The sequence below is a fragment of the Barbus barbus genome, assembly GCF_936440315.1.
Source record: "Barbus barbus genome assembly, chromosome: 1".
Lineage (NCBI taxonomy): Eukaryota > Metazoa > Chordata > Actinopteri > Cypriniformes > Cyprinidae > Barbus > Barbus barbus.
In genome coordinates this window covers 27990291-28017200 of record NC_136729.1, presented here as the reverse complement: position 1 = coordinate 28017200, position 26910 = coordinate 27990291, and the positions used below count along the sequence as shown (strand labels likewise).

General features: G+C 37.2%; 1 pseudogene across 1 annotated transcript; it reads left to right on the top strand.

Moving 5' to 3' along the window:
* Window positions 1–216: 216 nt before the first annotated feature.
* Window positions 217–22163, top strand: LOC306870148 (NEDD8-activating enzyme E1 regulatory subunit-like; annotated as a pseudogene). The gene is made up of 18 exons (XR_013785778.1): window positions 217–300; window positions 630–733; window positions 830–890; window positions 1020–1050; window positions 1134–1205; window positions 1818–1897; window positions 2073–2124; window positions 3700–3757; window positions 3934–4047; window positions 4179–4241; window positions 12591–12724; window positions 16014–16089; window positions 16180–16219; window positions 16474–16560; window positions 16730–16822; window positions 18762–18876; window positions 19052–19101; window positions 21905–22163. The product of XR_013785778.1 is annotated as an NEDD8-activating enzyme E1 regulatory subunit-like (transcript).
* The last annotated feature ends 4747 nt before the right edge of the window (window positions 22164–26910 follow it).

Below are 26910 nucleotides of genomic sequence, written 5' to 3'. Positions count from 1 at the left end.
AATAAACCTCTGCTCACCCTTTTCACCTAGTGGCCTAATTAACAAATCAAATCAACTCAAAGGAGGAAAAAAAAAACGTACAAGTCCCCAATGGACAAATAGCTAAAGCGTCATTCAAGCGGCACAATGGCTCCACCTCTTGGCCAAACGGAAGAATAACAAGTCTGTCTGTATCGAATCTGCGAATGTCAATCTCCGACGAGAGGAACAGCAGCAGCGTGCCGCCCGTCACAGACAGAGACAGAGGGCCATGACAGACCATAAAACGAGCAAAGAGCAGAAGTATGATCGGCAGCTCAGGTACATATCGCTCGGGTTTTACAACAGAATGACGCAGTGTACATGCACAGCGATTCTCCTTCAGCCTTAGGTTTAAGATTTCCAGTTGCATTAACGCTGACATACATCGGTCACAGCAAGAGCTTTAATCACTCCACAGTAACCTCAGATTGATCATGCTTTAATTCAATACACTACAGCAACACAAATCAGTCTAATTTCCATATGCTATTAACAGCCTTACTGATCAGAAACCACTGGATGTATTAATCTGCTTGACTGTTGCCTGTCTGTCTTTGATTGTTATATTATAGGCTGGTCATTTATTGGTTGTTATTTGTTTGTATCAGGTTGTGGGGAGATCATGGACAGGAAGCACTTGAAAATGCCCATGTGTGTCTCATCAACGCCACTGCAACTGGCACTGAAATACTCAAAAACCTTGTGCTGCCAGGTATCAGTATTTCTCTCTGTACACCTCAAAACAAAACACTGAGACATGAATTCATGTAGATTATTGTGTTGACATTATGCTTACTCTGCTTCTTAGGAATTGGAGCCTTTACCATAGTTGATGGGCTCAAAGTGTCAGGGGAGGATGTTGGAAACAAGTCATTGGCCTGCCAATCATTGTCTTGTTTTCTTAAGTCTTAAAGAGATTTTTGGTTATATTGTGATGTATGGATTGCACAATATAGAAAAAGCTTCTGATTCTGGTCATGCTTTGATCTTTTCTGCAGCTTTTTTCTCACCAGCGGCAGTATTGGGAAAGTAAGCACAGAATTGTGTGTCCAACAACTCTGTCCAAACCCAAAGTGTCATATATGCTGAATGATGTTGTGCTTATTTTGCAGAACAGGGCTCAGGCTGCTACTGAACTGCTGCAGGAGCTCAATAGTGACGTGTCTGGAAACTTTGTAGAAGAGGTTTGTGTTAATGTAAACAAAACATATTGTATTTTTACTTTTAATATATACACTGCTGAACAAAACCAGTCATAGGTTTGGACACATCTGCTCAAAACTATGAAATTGAAAGAATAGTAAATATATAGTGACTGAAATGCTTTTATTTTAAGGTTTAAAATATAATATGTAATAATATTTTATGGCTTAAAATTAAAATGTAATTTAAAAGAACAAAATCATACACTACCAAAATATAAAATTAATTAATACTTTTATTCAGCAAGGATGCATTGACATAAATAAGTGACATTAAAGACAGCACAACACTGATAACATAGTTTTCAACAACGATAATAATAAGAAATGTTTCTTGAGCACAATGTCATCATGTGCCATCTCAGGAATAAATTACAATTTAAAGTGTAAAAGTACTAAAATAAAAAAAAGTTTCACAAACCTGTGAACGGTAGTGGGAATATAAGTGCAGTATTAATAACTAATAACAAGCATTTAATCATAAGCCTTTAAATTTAAAGGGATTTAAGATCATGAGCCACACAAATTCAGTCAAATGTGTTCATACCTTTGTAAGGTGGTGTCTTTTCAAGTGTTTTTTTTTTTTATATTCAGAGTCCTGATAAGCTTTTGGACAACGACCCTGAGTTTTTTCACAGATTTAGTCTAGTAATTGGCGTCCAGCTTCCAGAAAGGTATTACTCCTCCTATAATACAAATCTGAATATATTGGTCCTTAATTATTTACATGGATTTCTTAACTGCATTATCAAACTTACATGTTAAATAAAAAGACCTATGTTAATAATTGATTGGTTGAATTGCTGGTTCATTAGCTCAATTTATGTCATTGTATCTTAATTTTGAAAGCACACGTTTGAGGCTGGGTAGTGTGTTATGGGAGGCTGGTGTGCCGTACCTTGTAAAGGTCCTTCTCAAAAAATTAGCATATTGTGATAAAGTTCATTATTTTCTGTATTGTACTGATAAACATTAGACTTTCATATATTTTAGATTCATTACAACACAACTGAAGTAGTTCAAGCCTTTTATTGTTTTAATATTGATGATTTTGGCATACAGCTCATGAAAACCCAAAATTCCTATCTCAAAAAATTAGCATATTTCATCCGACCAATAAAAGAAAAGTGTTTTTAATACAAAAAAAGTCAACCTTCAAATAATTATGTTCAGTTATGCACTCAATACTTGGTCGGGAATCCTTTTGCAGAAATTACTGCTTCAATGCGGCGTGGCATGGAGGCAATCAGCCTGTGGCACTGCTGAGGTGTTATGGAGGCCCAGGATGCTTCGATAGCGGCCTTAAGCTCATCCAGAGTGTTGGGTCTTGCGTCTCTCAACTTTCTCTTCACAATATCCCACAGATTCTCTATGGGGTTCAGGTCAGGAGAGTTGGCAGGCCAATTGAGCACAGTAATACCATGGTCAGTAAACCATTTACCAGTGGTTTTGGCACTGTGAGCAGGTGCCAGGTCGTGCTGAAAAAGGAAATCTTCATCTCCATAAAGCTTTTCAGCAGATGGAAGCATGAAGTGCTCCAAAATCTCCTGATAGCTAGCTGCATTGACCCTGCCCTTGATAAAACACAGTGGACCAACACCAGCATCACTGACTGTGGGTACTTGACACTGGACTTCAGGCATTTTGGCATTTCCCTCTCCCCAGTCTTCCTCCAGACTCTGGCACCTTGATTTCCGAATGACATGCAAAATTTGCTTTCATCCGAAAAAAGTACTTTGGACCACTGAGCAACAGTCCAGTGCTGCTTCTCTGTAGCCCAGGTCAGGCGCTTCTGCCGCTGTTTCTGGTTCAAAAGTGGCTTGACCTGGGGAATGCGGCACCTGTAGCCCATTTCCTGCACACGCCTGTACACGGTGGCTCTGGATGTTTCTACTCCAGACTCAGTCCACTGCTTCCGCAGGTCCCCCAAGGTCTGGAATCGGTCCTTCTCCACAATCTTCCTCAGGGTCCGGTCACCTCTTCTCGTTGTGCTGCGTTTTCTGTCACACTTTTTCCTTCCCACAGACTTCCCACTGAGGTGCCTTGATACAGCACTCTGGGAACAGCCTATTCGTTCAGAAATTTCTTTCTGTGTCTTACCTTCTTGCTTGAGGGTGTCAATGATGGCCTTCTGGACAGCAGTCAGGCCGGCAGTCTTACCCATGATTGCGGTTTTGAGTAATGAACCAGGCTGGGAGTTTTTAAAAGCCTCAGGAATCTTTTGCAGGTGTTTAGAGTTAATTAGTTGATTCAGATGATTAGGTTAATAGCTCGTTTAGAGAACCTTTTCATGATATACTAATTTAGGGTTTTCATGAGCTGTATGCCAAAATCATCAATATTAAAACAATAAAAGGCTTGAACTACTTCAGTTGTGTTGTAATGAATCTAAAATATATGAAAGTCTAATGTTTATCAGTACATTACAGAAAATAATGAACTTTATCACAATATGCTAATTTTTTGAGAAGGACCTGTATGTCGAACATATGGACTTATCGGTTACATGAGACTGATTGTAAAAGAGCACACAGGTAACAATCATTATTTCATGAAGCAAATAATTTTTTGAGAGATTAATTTATTAGCAGTGGGACAGGGCAGTTCATTTGTAATCCAATAACTTTGCTAAAATGTAATTTTGCATATCCTTGACATTTATGTAAATACGTCTTTGTGTGAAAATATCTGTCTGTGTCTTTCACTACAGTGGTCGAATCTCATCCAGACAATGCGTTAGAAGACCTGAGACTAGACCAGCCATTCACAGAGCTCAAACACCACATAGATAGAGTCCTACGACCTGGACAGCATGGAGAAGAAGGTCAGACAAAATGTTGATTACTGATGTCCTTTTTATTGTATGTGACTGACTTGCATGTATTTTGTGTTCACATTTAAATCATTGCAGTTTAAAAAAAAAAAAAAATTTGCATGTATTTTGTTTAATTTTAGGATCACAGTCATACACCATGGATAATTGTGGTGGCCAAATACTTGGAAAAGTGGTATAGTGAGGTAATTTTGGACATATCCTTATGTGCTTTCTAAGTTTGAGCAAGCCAGAGGCGACAGCGGCAAGGAACCAAAACTCCCTCTGTGACAGAATGGAGAAAAAAAAACCTTGAGAGAAACCAGGCTCAGCCAGGGGGCCAGTTCTCCTCTGGCCAGGAGATCATTGTTTACTTATTGTTTTAATTAAAATTTTAAATGTTTAAATGTATTTATTTCTATTTTATATGTTGGAATTTCTAACAATGATAGTATTATGTAGTTAGGTATTTTATTATATTTTTAGGTATTTTCCTTTCTTTTTCTTTTCTTTTTTAGTTTTATTGTATTTAAGTTGAGGTCTTCACTGGGGATATGTCCCCGGGGCTCATCCAGGTGTCCCGGCCTCCGCCGACAATCAGGGAGACATCATCTCCTGGCGCCGATCCACTATTTGATCCGGACATGGACTGAGAAACAGAAAAATATTAGCGTAGATGCCATTCTTCTTACGATGTAATGAGTACATTGTGTGTTATGGGAGGTGTTCCGGGTTCCGGTTGATCTAATTAATGCAGCCTAACAATCCTTTAATGGATTTGAATAATAGAAGTGTATTAGTGTGTTATGTGTAAGCCAGGTTAAAGAGATGGGTCTTTAATCTAGATTTAAACTGACAGAGTGTGTCTGCTTCCCGAACAGTGTTATGTAGATTGTTCCAGCGTTTGGGTGCTAAATAGGAAAAGGATCTGCCGCCCGCGGTCGATTTTAATATTCTAGGTATTATCAAACGGCCAGAGTTTTGAGAACGCAGTGGACGTGGAGGACTATAATGTGATAAGAGCTCGCTCAGGTACTGAGGGGCTAAGCCATTCAGGGCTTTATAAGTAATTAACAAGATTTTAAAATCTATACGATGTTTGATAGGGAGCCAGTCCAGTGTTGACAGAACCGGGCTAGTATGATCATACGTCCTGGTTCTAGTAAGAACTCTAGCTGCTGCATTTTGGACCAGCTGTAGTTTTTTGATCAAGCGTGCAGAACAACCACCCAATAAAGTATTACAATAGTCTAACCTTGAGGTCATAAACTCTTGAATTAGCATTTCTGCATTTGACATTGAGAGCATAGGTTGCAATTTAGATATGTTTTTGAGATTGGGAAAAATGCAGTTTTACAGATGCTAGAAACATGGCTTTCAAATGAAAGATTGCTATCAAACAGCACACTTAGGTTCCTAACTGATGAAGAAGAATCGACAGAGCAGCCGTCAAGTGTTAGATAGTGTTCTAGGTTATTACATGTGGGGTTTTAGGTCCGATAATTAACACCTCTGTTTTTTCAGAATTTAGCAGTAAGCAGTTACTCGTCATCCAGTTTTTTTATATCAACTATGCATTCCGTTAGTTTCTCAATTTGGTGTGTTTCACCGGGCCGCAAAGAAATATAGAGCAGTATCATCAGCATAACAGTGAAAACTAACACCATGTCTCCTGTAGTGTTGTCAAAAATATCGATATTTCGATAAATATCGATACTGAAATATCTGAACGGTACCAATATTAATTTCCCGAAGTATCGATACACCGATACTAGCCGAGCTGTCACTTTCACTTCTCTCCAAAGGCGCGTGGACAAGCACCACACGTGACCGCACTCGTCTCCTTCGCTCTGGTTAAATAGCAAAAGTGAAGTGAATAGAAAGATGACTGCTCTGGTTGTTAAAGAACACAGCAGGAGCGCTATCTGTAGGGATCTATGATCTCCGCGATGCACGGAATCCAGTCATAAACACGGAATTTACAGTTTAACGCGGAATGTCACGGAATTTGTCAAAGTTTGGATGAATTAATCAAAAGTAGGTCATTACACTTAAATCAAATCGCGATATGGACTAGTATCTGTAAATATTAAGCTGCAAAAGTGGATTTAAATATGAATCCTGCATGTTCTGCGCGTCTCTGTGTGAATGTGCTGCACGTGCGGTTGTGTTTACTAATGTGGCGCTCGCGGTGATTTCAGCGTCTGCCGTCTCAATGAGGACATAAATACATCAACAATATCTCCAGAACTGATCTGAAAGGCACTTTACCAGCATTTTACCATTTAATTTGAGTAAAACTAGCGTCATATCATACACACACAGAACTTTAGAAGTATTCACGGCAACCCGTCAAAATAAAAGTTCGGTTTAACTATATTACTATTATTTAGTAGAATGTACATAATACTACTACTTACTACTACTGTTAATTTTTTTAAAGAAATAATCACAAAATATTTAAATTTTAATAGTAAATCCCCTTCATTTGCCAAAAATGTAAATGTTTAATTTTCATTAATTCAAATATAAATTAATTAAAATTGTTTTATGCCTTCATCTGATATCCAGTAAAATTGAAATACACAACACAGACTTTCTGAGGGGGAAAACACATTTCATAAGGCTACTGTAAGAATAAATAACAATAGTTTGTATGCATTCAAATAATAGACATTCTAAAACAGAATTTGGTAACAATAAAACATAAGGTGAGAAAAAAACAAAACATTTCATACAGCCCTAAACGTGTCATTTTTGTTACACTTTTAATAAATTAAATGTTAAATTGTATAATTTTCATGATTTTAATGAATTAGACATGCTTTTAGATTAATAGCATTTAATTTGACCATTAAAAAAAAAAAAAAAAGAGTCCAGAAAAATTCAAACGGGAAAAAACGGAATCCAGAAAAATTCAAATGGAAAAAAAACGGAATCCAGAAAAATTCAAATGGAAAAAATTGAATGTAGAAATAATAAAACGGAATTTGGGGAAAAATAAAACTGATTTCATATGGCCCTATATCTGGAAATATTTTGGTTATGAAGCAAATGAGAATATCAACAAATAGAACTTTGGATTTTAATTAGTACATGTATTAGTAAACGTTAGTTTCAATTAACATTTAACTAAGATTAATAAAAGATTAATAAATAAATCAACAAAGGCAGTACCTCAAGACATTTTTTTGTTCATGTAAAATATACCGCATGTTCTCGACTTGTTACATTTATCTTTAAATTAAAAAAATTACCCCCTTAATATTGTGGCAGTTTTTTTCTCCGTGGTATCGAAAATGGTATCGAATATCGATATTTTTCAAGGTATCGTATCGAAGTTAGAAATTCCAGTATCGTGACAACACTAGTCTCCTGATAATATCTCCCAAGGGTAACATGTAAAGCGTGAAAAGTAATGGCCCTTGTACTGAGCCTTGAGGTACTCCGTACTGCACTTGTGATCGATATGATACCTCTACATTCACTACTACGAATTGATGGCGGTCAGATAAGTACGATTTGAACCATGCTAAGGCACTTCCACTAATGCCAACAAAGTGTTCTAGTCTATTCAAAAGAATGTTGTGGTCGATAGTGTCGAACGCAGGGCTAAGATCCCGTAGCACTAATAAAGAAATACAACCACGATCCGATGATAGAAGCAGTTCATTTGTAACTCTAATGAGAGCAGTCTCAGTACATGATACGGTCTAAATCCTGAATGGAATTCCTCACAGATACCATTTTTCTATAAGAAGGAATATAATTTTGAGGATACTACATTTTCTAGTGTCTTTGACAGAAAAGGGAGATTTGAGATCGGTCTGTAATTAACTAGATCTTTGGGGTCAAGTTGTGTTTTTTTAATGAGAGGCTTAATTACAGCCAATTTGAAGGTTTTGGGGACATATCCTAATGAAAAAGATGAATTAATAATAGCCAAAAGAGGATCTATGACTTCTGGAAGCAGCTCTTTTAGTAGTTTAGATGGAACAGGGTCTAACATACATGTTGTTGGTTTAGATGATTTAACAAGTTTATGCAATTCTTCCTCTTCTATAGTAGAGAATGAGTGAAATTGTTCCTCATGGGATCTATAGTGCACAATCTGATGCGATATTGTAGCTGACGGCTGCATGATTACAATTGTATCTCAGATAGTATCGATCTTGGAAGTAAAGTAGTTCATAAAGTCATTACTGCTGTGCTCTTGGGGAATGCCAACACCTGTTGATGCTTTATTTTTCGTTAATTTAGTGACTGTATTGAATAAATACCGGGGGTTATGTTTGTTTTCTTCTAGAAGAGACGAAAAGTAATCAGATCTAGCAGTTTTTAATGCTTTTCTGTAGGATAGGGTACTTTCCCGCCAAGCTATACAAAATACCTCTAGTTTTGTTTTCCTCCATCTGCGCTCCATTTTCCGGGCTGCTCTCTTTAAGGTGTGAGTGTGCTCATTATACCACGGAGTCGGACTGAATGATCTTCCTTAAGCATAAAGGAGCAGCTGTATCTAAAGTGCTAGAAAAGAGAGAGTCCATAGTTTCTGTTACATCATCAAGTTTTTCTGCACTGTTAGATATGCTGAGGAATTGAGATAAATCAGGAAGATTACTTACAAAGCAGTCTTTTGTGGTAGAGGTGATGGATCTACCATACTTGTAACAAGGAGTAGAATTTACAGTTTTAGCTATATGGAGTTTACACAAGACTAGATAATGATCTGAGATGATATCGATGTGCTGCAGAATTTCAACACCACTAACATCAATTCCATGTGACAGTATTAAATCTAGAGTATGATTTCGACAATGAGTAGGTCCTGAAACATGTTGTCTAACCCCAATAGAGTTCAGAATGTCTATGAATGCTGATCCTAATGCATCTCTTTCATTATCAACATGGATATTAAAATCGCCAACAATTAAGACTTTATCTGCAGCCAGTACTAACTCAGATAGAAAATCAGCAAATTCTTTAATAAAGTCTGTGTGGTGCCCTGGTGGCCTGTATACAGTAGCCAGTACAAACATCACAGGGGATTTATCACTAACACGTGTTTCTCTAGATAATGTTATACGCTGTACCATAACTTCAAATGAGTTATAAAGCCTGCCCTCCGAGAAATACTGAGAATATTGCTATTAATTGTAGCAACACCTCACCCTTTACCTTTCGGACGTGGCTCATTTTTATAGCAGTAATCTTGGGGGTCCTTACTACATTTAAAGTAATGTATTCATCTGGTTTTAGCCATGTTTCTGTCAAACATAGCAAATCTAGATTATTATCATTGATCAAATCATTTACAAAAAGTGCTTTTGTAGAAAGGGACCTGATATTCAATAAGCCAAGCTTTATCAATTGTTTCTCTTTATTGCAAACATTTTTTTTATTTGTTGAACATCAATTAGATTGTTACTCTTAATTTGGTTTGGACGTTTTCTGTATTTTCTAGTTCGGAATAGACACAGTCTCTATAGTGTGATATCTGGGTGAAGGAGTCTCTATGTGCTGAGAATTAACTGACTTCTGTGACATAAGACGGCTAGCAGACGGTCAGTTTAGCCAGTCTGTCTGCTTCCTGACCTGGGCCCCAGTTAGTCAAGTACGAACTCTAAGACTATGTGCCATATTTCTAGAGAGAAGAGCGGCACCACCCCAGGAGGGATGAACACCATCTCTTTTCAACAGGTCAGGTCTGCCCCAAAAACTTGTCCAATTATCTATAAAACCTATGTTATTCTGCAGGCACCACTTAAACATCCAGCCATTGAGTGACGACAGTCTGCTATGAATCTCGTCACCCCGGTAAGCAGGGAGTGGATCAGAGCATATTACAGTGTCTGACATCGTACTTGCAAGTTCACATACCTATTTAAAATTATTTTTAGTGATCTCTGACTGGCGAAGTCGAACATCATTAGCATTAGCGTGAATAACAATCTTACTGAATGTACGTTTAGCATTAGCCAGCACTTTTAAATTTGCCAAGATGTCAGGCGCTCTGACTCCCGGTAAACATTGAACTATGGTGGCTGGTGTCTCTATTTTCACGTTCCGTACAATTAGGGGTGGGCGATATGGAAAAAATATCATATCACGTTTTTTTTTTTTTTTGGAAATTTCACGATTTTATCACGATTCTTTGTCATGTTGGTTTTACTATTTTGGTTTTACAAGTTGTCTGAGCATTACAGCCAAACTAGAAAGACAAAGCCTTTCAAGGTAACAAAAAACAAAACATGGCAGATATTTAGGCCAAAGTAGGCGAAGATAAAAAATCTTTGTCATTATTTGATGTTTCTTATTAAAAAATAAGAACAAAGATACACATTACAAATACACATAATATACAAATAAAACAAACTGCTTTATTTTCAGGTACGATAGGTGTATTTAGCAGGAGCATTCAATGAAATTGAATGAACAAATATAAAAATAAAACACTAGATAGACTGATTCCTAAAGCAACTGTATTAAAGTTTTTCAGTCAAGAATAGGGAGTGATTTTACTCTTTGCGTTTTGTTGTTTTGTTAACGTTAAATGAATAGTTCCCCCAAAAATAAATATTCTGTTATCTGTCTGTCAATTATGTCATAATGTTTTATTTTTATACCATTATTTACTCAAAAGTTGTTTTAAACCTGAATGAGTTTCTTTCTTCTGCTGAACATAAATGCTAATTTGAAGAAGGTGGAAAACCAAACAGTTGCTGGTCCTCAGTGACTTCCATAGGATTTTTCTTTCCTACTATCAACGTCAATGTGGACCAGCAACTGTTTGGTTACCCTCATTCTTCAAAATATCTTCTTTTGGGTTCAGCACAAGAAATTAATAGAGGTTTGGGACAACATGAGAGTGAGTAAATAATGACAGAAATTTAATTTTAGGGTGAACTATCCCTTTAATGACAGTCGACAGCATGTTTAGTGTCCTGTCCCTTTAAGACCTGCATGCATCTAATATACGCATCCGTTTCTCTCTTAACTATTCACTTTCATTTTAGAGATGACCAACTGAGTCTGTGTGTAAACCTTGTGTGTTTTGACAGTATTAGTGCAAAATATAACTTAGTTGAGTAATCAGGCTTTTTAGTATTAAACATTTAACCATCAAGGCTTGTATGCAAATAATGTACTTTTGCGATCGCGAATAAGTGCAGTGTCCTGTCAGAGTAATGGCTACTGATGTATGTCGTGTTGTACAGTATATAGAGACGGAGGCGCCAGAACTGTATTTGACATAATGTGCGCTGTAGCACAATACTACGATATTTCTTCAAAAGCAGATCGTGGAGACATTTTTATCGTCCACGATCAAAAATCATCACATTGCACACCCCTACGTACAATAGAATCGCCAATAACTAGAGCACTTTCATCAGGTTTCTCAGTCGGTGCATCACTGAGTTGGGAGAACCTGTTTGATGTTCTGATCGGAACGGAAGAGCGGTGTTTTGACCCGCGACTATGCCGCCTCACTGTCACCCAGTTGCCCTGGTGCACGAGATGGTTCTCACTGCAGAACACAAGATCTAAGGTGTGTGGTTGGATCTAGATCCAACTCCTCCCACCTTACATTTACCTAAACCTACCCATCTCCACCCCCTGATCCCTAAACCCACCCATCCCCACCCCTAAACCTACCAATCTCCACCCCCTAGATGTAGATCCAACCCCGCCCCCTGGATCATTGTTCTGCAGTGAGGGGCTACTGTGCTGCATGGGCTCTACCGGAACCGAACAATGTACAGGACTCGCTGAGCTAGCCGCATCCAAAGCAGTATCTACAGCCCTCACATCCTTACTATCCTCCGTTAAAGTTTGGATGCGTGTCTCTAGTTCTAAAATCTTCTCTGTCAGCCTAACTATATCCCTGCATTTATCACATGTGATTCCCTCATCGTCGACAGAGAGAGATAAACTATACATGTGACATGAAGTGCAAATAAAAAGAGAAGAAGCCATTACTCACCGTGATAGAGGAATTATTTACTTACCACTGTTGTTTGATGAACTCGTGAGATGAAAAGGAGCGAGAAAAAAGAAAACAATAATGGGCGCGAATAGAAACGCGAGTGGAAACACGAATGACAAGCTAACCGGCTAACGAATGCTAACGCATGGCACACGCGTTGCACTCGTGGTTTTAGATTGAAAGCGAACGATCAAATTAGTCGGATTAGTTTGATAGATAATATCAGAAATATGGAGGAAATTAAGTTATATTTACTTTATATAAGTTATATACACTTTAAACAACAGAGAGTGATAGTAAAATTCAGCAGAAAGTGAAGCTACACGGAGCTACAATCGCAAACCTCTCAGCAAACAAAGTAGTTTACTGCACTTTATTCTTCTAGTTATTTACCCATAGGGTCTAATCAGAATCAGTCTCACACATTCATAGGAAATGGCTTACTTCTGCATTGAAAAAGAGAGAGAATATATATTTTAGCACTTTAAAAAAAAAAAAAGCTAAATATATGTATGACTTTCAATAATATCAGTTTATACATCACCAGTAGATTTAATTTGCTTTATCACAGAGCCCATCCTTCTGGGTGATGGCACAAGGAGTGCGGGACTTTATTTGAAACGAGGGGAACGGAAAGCTACCTGTGCGAGGAACCATCCCAGACATGATTGCGGATTCAGACAAATTCATAAAGTTACAAAACGTGTAAGTATTCAGCGTTCAAATCACAAAGAGTCTAGAAACATTGTATTAGTAGTAATGTGTTTGTTTAATTAGCCTGGTATTGCAAAACACTATTTGTCATGACCAACAGCTGAGGAACATACAGGTACATCTAAAAAATATCGTGAAAAAGTTCATTTTTTCTTGTAACTTATTTTAAAAAGTGAAACTTTCATATATTTTATGTTCATTACATGTAAAGTAAAACACTTCAAAAGTTTTTTTTGTTTGTTTTAATTTTGATGATTAGAGCTTACAGCTCATGAAAGTCGAAAATCAGTATCTCAAAATATTAGAATATTTATATTTGAGTTTCAATTTATGACCATCCCTACAGTATAAATTCCAGGTATCTCTTGTTCTTTGAAGCCACAATAATGGGGAAGACTGCTGACTTGGCAATGATCCAGAAGATGAACATTGACGCCCTCCACAAAGAGGGTAAGTCACAGAGGGTCATTACTGAAAGGTGTGGCTGTTTACAGAGTGCTGTATCAAAGCATATTAAATGCAAAGTTGACTGGAAGGAAGAATTTGGGTAGGAAAAGGTGCACAAGCAACAGGGATGACCTCAAGCTTGAGAATACTGGCAAGCAAAGCTGATTCAAACACTTGGGAGAGCTTCACAAGGAGTGGACTGAAGCTGGAGTCACCACGCTCAGACGTCTTCAGGAAAAGGGCTACCAAGCCACTTCTGAACCAGGGGCCGGATTCACGAAACATTCTTAAGAAGAAATTTCTTCTTAACTGCCATTTTCTTCTTATTTTTTAACTTAAGAAAAAAGTTAAGAATATTTTGTATTCCCAAACATTTTTCTTAAGAATATTCTTATCTTTTTTCTTAAGATTGTTCTTAAGACAAAAATGAAGAAGAATTCAAATTCTTGAAAAGAATCTTCTTAAAAATCATCGTAAATAACTTCTTAAATTTAGGACAGCCCCAGACTTGTCTTAAATCCAAAACAGTAAGAATTATTTAATGAATTTATTGGGTTATTTCAAAATAATTGTTATATTTAAGCCATACAACAACGTTAGCTACATATAGCCTAATACATAGTATGACTATTAATAGCGATGTGCGCGAGTTTTCTGAAGCGACAGCGATGACTGATATTGTAAACAATGATCGGTCATGATTAGCCTGTGTGTGACACTACTTTTTGCTAACTTCAAAACTCAGTAGCAACTCTACAAAAACGAGTAAGATAGGTAACTTTAACTGGACGCTATTATTTTAGCTTATAAATACGACATAATCTTTGCAGTATGCAGCGCATATGACTGTGTAACGCGGACACACATACCGGAAGCGTTCACTCGGATGAGAGCAAAAACACAGCACTACAAAACTGAATGAAACAGATCGCTGCGGCTTGAGACAGGCTGTTCAAAAACATGCCGCATTAAAAATGTAAAGCTGAGCGCCAGTCAAAATCGCGACAAAAAAAGTGTGCGTGCTTACTATGATTATTAGGGTAATCTGCAGGAAGCGCAAAAAGACAAAGAGTTTGGACCAGGGATCCTCAAATCTGGACCATTCCTGCAGAGTTTAGCTCTAACCCTAATCAAACACACCTGAGCTGCTAATCAGAGTCTTCAAGATCATTAGAAAATCACAGCTGGTTGAGTTTGATCAGGGTTGGAGCTAAACTCTGCAGCAGATTGGCCCTCCAGGGTAAGATTTGAGGAAGCCTGGTTTAGACTGTCATTTTCTTCTTAAGAAAAAAAATTAAGATGTTCTTAAGAATATATTTGAGAACTTATTAAGAATATTTCAATAATTGCACTTAAGAACATTCTTACGAACTTCGTATAATTTATCTTAAGAAATTTCTTAACTTATTTCTTAAGAAGATTTTCGTGAATCCGGCCCCAGAGACAACGTCAGAAGCGTCTTACCTGGGCTGTGGAGAAAATGAACTGGACTGTTGCTCAGTGGTTCAAAGTCCTCTTTTCAGATGAAAGTAAATTTTGCATTTCATTTGGAAATCAAGGTCCCAGAGTCTGGAGGAAGAGTGGAGAGGCACAGAATCAATGTTGCTTGAAGTCCAGTGTGAAGTTTCCACAGTCAGTGATGATTTGGGCTGCCATGTCATCTGCTGGTGTTGGTCCACTGTGTTTTCTGAAGTCCACAGTCAACGAAGCCATCTACCAGGAAATTTTAGAACACTTCATGCCTCCTTCTGCTGACAAGCTTTATGGAGATGCTGATTTCATTTTCCAGCAGGAATTGGCACCTGCCCACACTGCCAAAGGTACCAAAAGCTGGTTCAATGACCATGGTGTTACTGTGCTTGATTGGTCAGCAGACTCGCCTGACCTGAACCCCATAGAGAATCTATGAAGTATTGTCAAGAGGAAGATGAGAGACACCAGACCCAACAATGCAGATGACCTGAAGGCCGCTATCAAAGCAACCTGGGCCTCCATTACACCTCAGCAGTGCCACAGACTGATTACCTCCATGCCACGCCGCATTGATGCAGTAATTCATGCAGATGGAGGCCCAACCAAGTATTGAGTGCATAGAAATGAACATACTTTTCAGAAGCCTGACATTTCTGTTTAAAATATCCTTTTTTTTATTGATCTTATGTAATATTCTAATTTTCTGAGATACTGAATTTCGGTTTTCATTATCTGTAAGCCATAATCATCAAAATTTCAAGAAATAAAGGCTTGACATATTTCACTCTATGTGTAATGATTCTATATAATATATGGGTCACTTTCTGAAATGAGTGACAAAACATATTGACCTTTTTCACGATATTCAAATTTTTTGAGATGTACCTGTACATACTCTGACATGTACAGTGACTGTCACACTGCAAAAAAAATAAAATAAACGCTTTTCTTACTTAGATTTGTTTGTCTTGTTTCCAGCCTAGATATCTAAAAAATCTTAAATCAAGAAGGATTTTCTAGACAAGTAAAAATTGTCTTGTTTTCAGAAAAACAAGTCAGTATTATTGTGCTTAAAATGAGCAAAATAATCTTATTTCAAACAGAAAAAAATATTATTTAGCTTACCCCATTGGCAGATTATTATGCTTGTTTCAAGCAAAAAACGAGACAAATAATTTTCTGAAAACAAGACAATTTTTACTTGTGTAGAAAATCCTTCCTGGAGATTTTTTTAGATATCTGGGCTGGAAACAAGACAAAACATCTAAGTAAGTAAAGCATTTTTCGCAGCAATCTGCTGCTTTCTGATGATTCCTGTGTTTTTGGTAAAATAGCATTTGTTTGACACTTTCAATTTCAGCTACAGAGACCAAGCCATGAAAGACGCAGCAGTTGTGTCCAAACATGTTGAAGCACTTTTACAATCAGTTGGAAAGGTATTTACGTAATCAGCCCAGTCTTCTGTTACGACTGCAGTTTATCCCTTTTATTAGCATATTAACATTAATGATCTGTTTACTCCAAAGCCTCCAGAAAGCATCTCTGAACAGGAAATCAAACTTTTCTGTGAGTATTGCATACACACTCCCATAGATCAGAATATATTTTCTGTTTTTAGGCTTTGTCAGGAAACTAGACATTCCAACACTTTGCAAAATCCTGTGATGTTTTGCATCAGTTCACCTATTCCATCAGTTATTTGCATATGTGATGTTCATGGTTCCAGCAATTACTGAAAAATCTGAGCTTTGGGAATAACAGCTGGCTTTCTCCACAAATTATTATAATGCCTATGTTGTGTGGTGTTTTGTGTCCCACAGGTAAAAACGCAGCTTTCCTCAGAGTGATGCGCTGCAGGTCTCTGGCGGACGAATACAGTATGGACACTTTCAATAAAGATGAAATCAGTACGTCTTCTCTGTGGTTCTCTGTCCGCCTGTGGTTTATCTCAGTTTATAAATGTTATGGCCACTGTACAGGATTGTTTAGAAGGATTTACTAACATGGCTCATTGTTGTGTATATCCATGCTTGGGTGTTGCTGTGTGTTTTTAAGCAGTTTTTTCTGTCTCCATAGCATCCTGTATGGACAGCACAGACAGTGAGATGGTCCTGTACCTCATGCTCCGCTCAGTCGATCGCTTCTATCAGCAACACTCACGTTACCCAGGTCAGAAGAGTTATCAAAACAGGCAAGAAATATATAATTGAAAAACTCTCAACCATAGCACAGATTTTAAAATATCCATCTAGTCGCAGATTTTTTTTATGCTCAAAAATCAAGTATTAACTCAACTTGGATTTGTTATAGAAATTTTATTTACAGATACATCTAAAAAAATATGAATATCGTGAAAAAGGTCAATATTTTTTGTCACTCATTTCAGAAAGTGAAACCCATATATTATATAGATTCATTACACATAGAGTGAAATATTTCAAGCCTTTATTTCTTGAAATTTTGATGATTAACAGCTTACAGATAATGAAAACCCAAATTCAGTATCTCAGGAAATTAGAATATTAAATAAGATCAATAAAAAAAGGATATTTTAAACAGAAATGTCAGGCTTCTGAAAAGTATGTTCATTTCTATGCACTCAATACTTGGTTGGGCCTCCATCTGCGTGAATTACTGCATCAATGCGGCGTGGCATGGAGGTAATCAGTCTGTGGCACTGCTCAGGTGTAATGGAGGCCCAGGTTGCTTTGATAGCGGCCTTCAGGTCATCTGCATTGTTGGGTCTGGTGTCTCTCATCTTCCTCTTGACAATACTTCATAGATTCTCTATGGGGTTCAGGTCAGGCGAATTTGCTGGCCAATCAAGCACAGTAACACCATGGTCTTTGAACCAGCTTTTGGTACCTTTGGCTGTGTGGGCAGGTGCCAAGTCCTGCTGGAAAATGAAATCAGCATCTCCATAAAGCTTGTCAGCAGAAGGAGGCATGAAGTGCTCTAAAATTTCCTGGTAGATGGCTGCGTTGACTCTGGACTTCAGAAAACACAGTGGACCAACACCAGCAGATGACATGGCAGCCCAAATCATCACTGACTGTGGAAACTTCACACTGGATTTCAAGCAACATGGATTCTGTGCCTCTCCACTCTTCCTCCAGACTCTGGGACCTTGATTTCCAAATTAAAGGCAAAATTTACTTCCATCTGAAAAGAGGACTTTGGACCACTGAGCAACAGTCCAGTTCTTTTCTCCACAGCCCAGGTAAGACGCTTCTGACGTTGTCTCTGGTTCAGAAGTGGCTTGGTAGCCCTTTTCCTGAAGACGTCTGAGCGTGGTGACTCTTGATGCACTGACTCCATCTTCAGTCCACTCCTTGTGAAGCTCTTCCAAGTGTTTGAATCAGCTTTGCTTGCCAGTATTCTCAAGCTTACGGTCATCCCTGTTGCTTGTGCACCTTTTCCTACCCAAATTCTTCCTTCCAGTCAACTTTGCATTTAATATGCTTTGATACAGCACTCTGTAAACAGCCACACCTTTCAGTAATGACCCTCTGTGACTTACCCTCTTTGTGAAGGGCGTCAATGTTTGTCTTCTGGATCATTGCCAAGTCAGCAGTCTTCCCCATTATTGTGGCTTCAAAGAACAAGAGATACCTGGAATTTATACTGTAGGGATGGTCATAAATTGAAACTCAAATGTAAATATTCTAATATTTTAAGATACTGATTTTTAACTTTCATGAGCTGTAAGCTCTAATCATCAAAATTAAAACTAAAAAACTTTTGAAATGTTTTACTTTACATGTAATGAATCTAAAATATATGAAAGTTTCACTTTTTGAAATAAGTTACAAGAAAAAAATATTTTTTCCCACAATATTCAGATTTTTTTAGATGTACCTGTATTTATTTATTTTAGACATGGTACTATGGTAATGCCAACTTTCTTGGAGTACCATGAAAATATAACTGAATTGGTTCTAAATCAGTTTATTTTAAGTAGTAACATTATTTCACAATATTGCAGTTTCTACTGCATCTATCATAACAGAGTTCTTTCAAAACCATTAAAATGGACACCAAACCTTTACACGATAGTGTATATGAACTCTGTCACTCTGATATTATAGAGTATGACTGTTTTTCTCAGGTGTCTACAATTACCAGGTGGAGGAAGACATTAACAAACTCAAGCTGTGTGTAAACAGTCTTCTACAGGAGTACAGTCTGAACATCAATGTGAAAGATGACTATATCCATGAGTTGTAAGTTTAAGTTCACAGTTAAGCCTGTTTGGTTTGAAGCTGTACAAATGAAATATTTATACTAAAAATGGTTTTGTAATATTGATAATAAAGAAGCACATGTTCTCTTGTGCATCTGGTCCCTCTCTTTATAATCAGATGGTAATAGTGTAAATGTTATTTTCATATCTTCCAGCTGCCGTTATGGAGCTGCTGAGCCACACACAGTCGCAGCTTTTCTGGGAGGTGAGTGTTTATGTACTTATTCAGGATCCTGCAAACACACACCTCATCAACATTCATAATGCATATTGTGACATCTGCTACAATATGGATTTAATATTATAAAGGCAAATCATATTACGGATGTAAATATGGTCTTTCTCATTAACCGTCTTCACTGCTTGCATTACTATATGCATTTTCAATAATCATACAACTGCCGGATAGCACATCACCACAATAAAGGCCAGGTGTAAATGACCAAGACACATTGATTTTGAGTGCATCTGGTGATCGCATCGATGGAACCACATTCGGAGGTGGTCAGGGATGGATTCTGACCACATTCAATAGAGATGTAAATGTGTTTTCGTTATTTGTATACAGCTACTTAAGTGAGGTGCTGCAAATAATCATTAAGCCCTTTCACACATACAGACTTTTCCGGAAAATTACCGGTAAATTGCCATAAAGAGATCATGTGTGAACAGGACCTTTTCAAAAATACCGATAAATTCGTTCCGGTTGTGAGAAGTTGTAACATTACCAGTAAATTGCTGGAATTCTGCTGTGTGTGAACGCAGAAGGAAAATTACCGGTATGAGCACGTACGAGTTCAGAACGCGCTGACGCAAGACGTCTACTCCGGGCCAATCATAACCTTCTGACACAGATGACGCATTCACTCCACACTTTCCCATGTATCCGCCCATGTCCGTCACACAGACCTCTGCATTTGTGCAAACATAACTGTTTTTTTTTTTTTTTTTTTTTTTTTAACTGTTCACATTTACTTAAGAAAAAACCTGGATACTCGCCAGGAAGGCCATTTTTGTGTAATTTTGTGTGTATTTGGCCACTTATGTTCAACAACAAACTACGTAAAATAACTCAATATGATACTCGCTATAGTCGGTTTTGGATGTGACTGTGAGCGCTCAGCCTCTGGAGCGTGCAAGTTTTTGTGACGATGCAACAATGACCCGATTAAGCAAATTACCATTTTGTCAACTGTCCTGAAATGCGAGCGAAAGTCTTGGATCGGTGTGCAGCAGCTCGTTGCAGACGAGATGCGCTGATGTGAAGCAGCTTTGATGGAGTGAAAGAGAGAAGACACGGTCCAGCTGAATCACTCACACTGTCTTCAAATGACTGATTTAATCTGCTAGTTTGTGTGGATTTATTTACTCATATAACCTACTTGCTATCTTGAATAAATGTTTGCAGGAATTTCCCTCATTATAAACTTGAAAGCTGCAGGGATGAGCAAAACTATGTAATATACACACAATCCCCCACGAAATTCTGGACATGATTAATTATAACTCTATTACAGAGATTTGTGAAATAAAATTTCATTATTTAGTCGTTTTTTTTTTTTGTTGTTGTTTTTTTCCAGGCCTGGAAATTGCTGTTTTCAAAATGTAATAAAAGCAATTGATGCACGCTGTTAATCACTTAAGCTGGCCCACCAATGTGATCGGCTGAATGCTCCGTTACCTCTCCCTAATCACATGCCGGATCCATCACCCCGCTTTGTTCCCGGACCTCGCAATTTTCAAATTAAGCACTGGTTTGTAGTCGTCTATTACGAGGTCTCTAGGACAAAAGCAGCTGCATGAATGCAAAAGTTTGTAACAAAAATGAAGCCATCAACAAAAACACTGACCGCGTATACCCCTCCATGTTTACAAATACAAGCGCAGCCATTGGAGGTTAATGATGTCACAATTTACCAGTATTTTGGAATGGATGTGTGAATGGTGCTTTTTCAGAAAAAAGACGGACTGTCATTGCCTGTGTGAACAGCGCATTTTTGAATTTACCGATAAAGTCGTTCCGGTAATTTTACAGCAATTTACTGGTATTTCTGTGTGAAAGGGTCTATTATCTGTTACTCACAGTGGGTTGAAATTTTGTCAGACTTTATTTATTTCCATCTGACATTGATATGATTCATGGTTTTCTGTAGCTGGAGCTCATTTAATCTTGCCAAGTGTTATGCTGTGGGTTATTGGCTTCTTTTTATTTACTATCACAATGTAAAAAACAAAGACATTGGGGTCATGTTATCTGGTCACCTTATTAAATGAACAATAACCTGTGAATTATCCGTTTGAATATATCGTTTCTCTATCCAGATTTCCTTGTACATTTGCATGTAGCCACTGGAAATTTTCTTTTTCTTTTCTTTTCACTTCTAATTCCTATTTAGCAACCTTTACTGTAAGAATCTTAAAGGGATAGTTCACCCAGAACGAGAATACTTTTTGTGTGCAAAGAAAATAAAAATAATGACTTTATTCAACAAATTCTTCCCCACAAAAAGTAATCTCGTAGCTTCATAAAATTAAGATTGAACCACTGATGTCACAAGGACTATTTTAACGATGACCTTAACTACCTGTCTGGGCCTTGAGCGTGTCAGTTGCATTGCTGTCTATGGAGGGTCAGAAAGCTCTCAGATTTCATCAAAAACATCTTAAATTGTGTTTCGAAGATGAACGAAGGTCTTATGGGTTTGGAACAACATGAGGGTGAGTAATTAATGACAGAATTTTAGTTTTGGGTTGAACTATACCTTTAAATAGCGAACGAACATAGGGTTAGGAAAAAAAATCATGAGTTAAAATTAGGGCAAACAATTAGGTTAATTACTGAGAATATGTTTGGTTAAAAGCAGTGTTAACCCTAAATGTATTAAATAACCTAAATGTATTACGTTAATCCCAGTTTCCATTGCCATCTTGATCCAATTTCATATCAAGAAATCAACAACATAATAATGCCAGTTGTAAAGGGGCCCACTGTCTGTCTTCTGTTGCAGGATCAGCAGCTCAAGAAGCCATCAAAATCATCACGCACCAGTTTGTACCTTTCAACAACACGTTCCTCTATAATGCCATGTCACAGACCTCTGCTGCTTTCCAGCTTTAGAGCAGTCGTCTCTTCCAGTTGTTTCCTCATTCCTCTATCAAAGTGTTAGTCTCAAATTGGCACTCAAGTTTACTTACACTGATCAGTGGTGTTGCTTTTTGACAAGACCAGAACTGATGCTGCATACTGAATAAACCATATATCTCCAGAGCTTTTGCATGTGATTTGTGTGTTCTTTTCACAACAGTTTGAATGTATATTCACTCATCGCATTATGAATAGAGATGTTTCTTGAGCAGCAAATCAGCATATTAAAATGATTTCTATAGGATCATGTGACACTGGAGTAATGACTGCTGAAAATTCAGCTATGACATCACAGGAATAAATTAGATTTTGAAATATTTTCAAATAGAAAAAATATTTTTCATTGTAAAAATATAAAATATTATACAATATTACTGTTCTTACTGTATTTTTGTTCAAATTAATGTAGCCTGGGTGAGCATTATTTGTATTAAAAAGTCTTGGAATTTGATTTTAGACAGTTTTATATTTGTATGGTCTCACTATGTGTTCAGCCTGCATTATCTGATATAAACGTGTGACATTTTCACATGGCAAATGGAGAACTACTGTTTATGCATGTCATATAATTTTTCTAAATATGTGCTAAGCTGTATTGTGGTGAGCTGCTGCTGTTTGTTTGAGTAGATTACAGAGTTATTTCCTGTTTTAGGGTGGAGTGCTGTGTTTCTATGGCCAGTCTAAAAGCAGACGGCTCTCTGTGGTTTGAAGAGAATAGATAGGTTTTCCTCATAGGGAGTCTAGACAGAGGAAGGACAAAATCAGTGGCACGTAAACGTGTATTTTTACTCATTCTCAAGCCTCCAAGAACCTACAACTTCCTGAATGACCTACTTTACCCACAGAAATGTTTAGGAAAAGTTCAGATTACTCCCGTCAGTGTGTTTTAGAGCCCAAATACAGTGGAGGGCACCCTCCTCCTTCTGCTGGAGCACATTCTGGCCCATGCTTTTCCTTTTTTGCACATTCCACTGTAAAATAATTCATAACGAGGCTCTCCTTATATTGATCTGTCAAGCAGGACAATGTTAATAAGAAACCAGGCCATGTTGTTCAGTTACTACATTGTTTTCACAGAAGCAGAAAATGTTTAAACGTTATCCTCCTCATGACTAATATATAGATGACTGTTACGAAACTTTCCCTGTGACCCCTGCATGAGGAGTAATGCCTATCTGGGCCGTGTTTATGAAGGATTGCTGGGCTCAGCCTGCAGCTTTTCAAAGCTAATGGAAATTCCCCCAAGGTGATTTACTCCTTCTGGACCGAGAGTGACATTGAAAGCTTGACTATGACTTATGACTTATACAACTAGCAGATTGAAACCATCTCATGGATGCCTTGTTTGGAAATACTGCTTATCTGTTTAATATCCACGTCGTTCAATTTACGTCATGGCATTTAATGTAATGGCAATATCTGCTCAGTTCATGAATTAGATTTTCATTTGAGGTCATACTTGCCAGTGGTATTTTAGTGCTATTATAGTATCCTTTAAAATCGCAAATTAGTTTTTAAGATTTTCAGTTTTAATTTTAATTTTGTGTTTTTAAGTTTTACTACTTTTGTGATCCCATTTTATATTTGATGTCTTTACATTTAGAAATATATAATTCTAAATTTATAAACGTATGTACATAAAAATCGCATTGGATCAAATGATTCATTGAAATTTTAGTAATTTAAAATAGTACACCTAAATATAAAGTGGGTCCAGTGTTATGTACATTTGTTATTTTATTCGTTTTTGGGATTTTTTTCTATATTTCTATAGCTAACGCTTTAATTTTTATTTAAATATTTCAGTACTTAAACTTATTTGTAATTTTTGTTCGCTGCCAAGGCAACTTTTCTCATTTTCCCAAGTTGAAGTTTTTCTTTATATATATAAAAAAAAACAATATTGTTGAATTAAAAAAATAATAATAATCGTCATTTTTTATAAATTACATTTAATTATAAATATAATTATTCCATCTGTGCAATTATAGCTCTGCTTGGCTGTACTGGACTGATAAACATTCAGACATTTATCACATACAGGTAACCTAATATAGCGTCTTTCTGAAACTCAATTCTTGCTGAACATTTCTCCTGATGTCTTCAATGCAGAAAGGAGAATGTCTGGAGTTCAGCATGTCATGCAGCTGCATAAACAAGGCCAGAGAAACAAGTGGAGCAAACCAAACATGGTTTCAATTAGATTAATGCATTAGTTTTGCAATAGATAGTTAACTAATGTTTGTCTTTACTGTTTATATTACTTCAGAGGCTACCAATCACATTTTATGAACTTTTTAAGTTAAATGCACTACAACTACACTATAATAAATAATGGTGACATTGCTGTGCCCTAATTCATCTGCAACGATTACATGGTTGACATAATGTTCTTTTGGAAATCTGCAGTAAAGCACTTTAAGCCTTCACATGAAGCTGTATCGAACCTGGATAGCCATGTCCAGAATCCATTCCCTTTGGCAGAACTGCTGAACAGGGCAGCTCTTCTTCATTAATATGGATGACTGAGGCCAGAAGCATCCAGAGGCGACACACAGTTTCTCATAAACACGCCTGCTCTAGAGATAAAGAGACAGTGATGGAGCAATACTATCACCGCATTCATTCACATACATACTGCATTCTTTCTCTGTCTGCCATGTGAGCGGGAAAGTCCGGTACTAACACAAATAGAGGAATATAATGCTGACAATGTGAGAACAAATTGAATGGTAATCAATTTATGCTTGTGCCAAAATAAAAATCTGAATCTGAGACTTCTTATAAATTGTTTTTGATCATAAATAAGGAGATGCATTTTTGTACTTATAATTATTTGTGCTTTAAACCAAGGCTGTATTTTGTTGATCAAAAATATGTTAAAACCGGTGATATTGTAAAATATTGAATATTGAACATTTGATTGGTTGTATACTTGTATTGTCTTGTTGTGTATAATATAGATTTTCACTGTAAACTGTTTGGTCATCAATATTATTTTACCGTTAATTTGCTATTATCTATTTTTCTTTTTTTATACCATTCCAATTTTTATTTTTATTAAAGTTTTCAAGTGTTTTTTTCTTTGCCTATATATATATATATATATATATATATATATATATATATTAATTTTATTTCAGTTTTAGTTATTATAGTATAAGTTAAAATTAAAATGAGCCAACATTCTTTAATTATTTTAGTTCCCATTTCAGTTTTAGTTTTAACTATAACAACCCTGATGGTCACTTAAACGTTTTACTTTTAAAAACCTTAATTGATTAAATTGACAGTATTTTACTGTAAAATAACTATATTTACAGTTAACCACTTGTTTATTTATTTATTTTTATTATAGCATTTGTACATTGGTACTTTTTTTTTACAGTGTGTGGGATCATGACCTCATGGAGTATAGGACAAGGCACCATGAACAACGCTATATGTGTGTATAACCTCTATACATATATTCAGTAACCTGAATGGTCAACCAAACACTCATATCATATGCATACACATACACTGTGTCTTGGTTCCATTCACACGTGGTCAGGATCTGAGCGGAGGCAGTTGGGTGGTGCATTATCTGCACACACAGGGGGAGACAGTGAACAATAGATGAGCTGGCCATTTTTGCATATACGGTCACACAAAATGTGAAAATCTATGAGCACTGACACAGCACAAGTGCTTCTTTTCTATCCATTTTCTGTGGACTAATTTTCCCATGCTGTTCAGTGAGTGCTCAAAATAAATGAACACAACTGTCCATATGCTGTACCTATATTTATATAAATCAGAACTATGCCTATAAACACTGACAAAGGGCAAAGCAAGGGAGAAAGGTGGGGGTAAGGGGCTGGAAAAAGGCGGGGAGGTTGCTGAAATCTGCTGATTATTATTTTGGATATTTGCTTGGCTGTCTGCCAGCGGTGCGCTATGTCTCTCCATCTCTCCTGGTGTCTGGTGGAGCTGGGATGAATTAATACAGCACAGCCTGAGCAAATCATTCCCTGAACATGCTGAGGCCCTTAAACATGCTATGGTGCTGAATTACAACGATAGTCAGATGGTAAATCCATGACATTTTTATATATTCAATAATACTTGATTACCATACTCTTAATCCAGGGTATTTAAGTAATGCATCAAGGCTTGATGTCAAGACAAATCAAAGCATGGTTATATCACTATAGACTTTTGTGCTCCAAAAGCTTTATGGCAGAATAAGAGTCTTTGAAGAGTCAATTAGCATTCTGTACGGTCACTAAATCAGTGTGCAGACTGGATTTTAAAGAACATGTGCAGTAGGAAGCATGAAGCAGCCTATAGTGTCCTAAAAGTTTGCTTTCAGAGCACACTGGCAATTAATCAGACTGGTAAAAGGGCTGTATTTAAGGACAGAGTGAGGCTCCACAGTGCCTGTGATGAGGTCTTCAGGCTCACCCGTGACAGACAGGCTAGTTTATGGAGTGTTTATGTAACACAGCTGCAGTTACAGACACCCAGGCCCCCTTTCTCAGCTCTTCACTCAGGGTCAGAGGTCGGGAGGCCCCATTTAGATCAATTCAGACTGGAACAGAGGATCACAGTAAGCGATAGCTTGTTCAAAAATCTTCAGTACTGCTATGCAGAGAGATACAACAACTGTGCTGTTATTAGAAGGCCAATATCTAGTAATGACACATGCTGTTGGTTTGCCGCTGGAGGATTTATTACGCTTGTCTGCACAATGGAACAGAATTAGTGCTATACGACTGTCCTTGAAATTGGAGACTATATAAATCTGAAATATTTTCTTCATCTATTTGTCTTATTAGGACTTTTTGTTGGACAGATGAGCATCCTGAGTGTCCTTTACAGTAACTC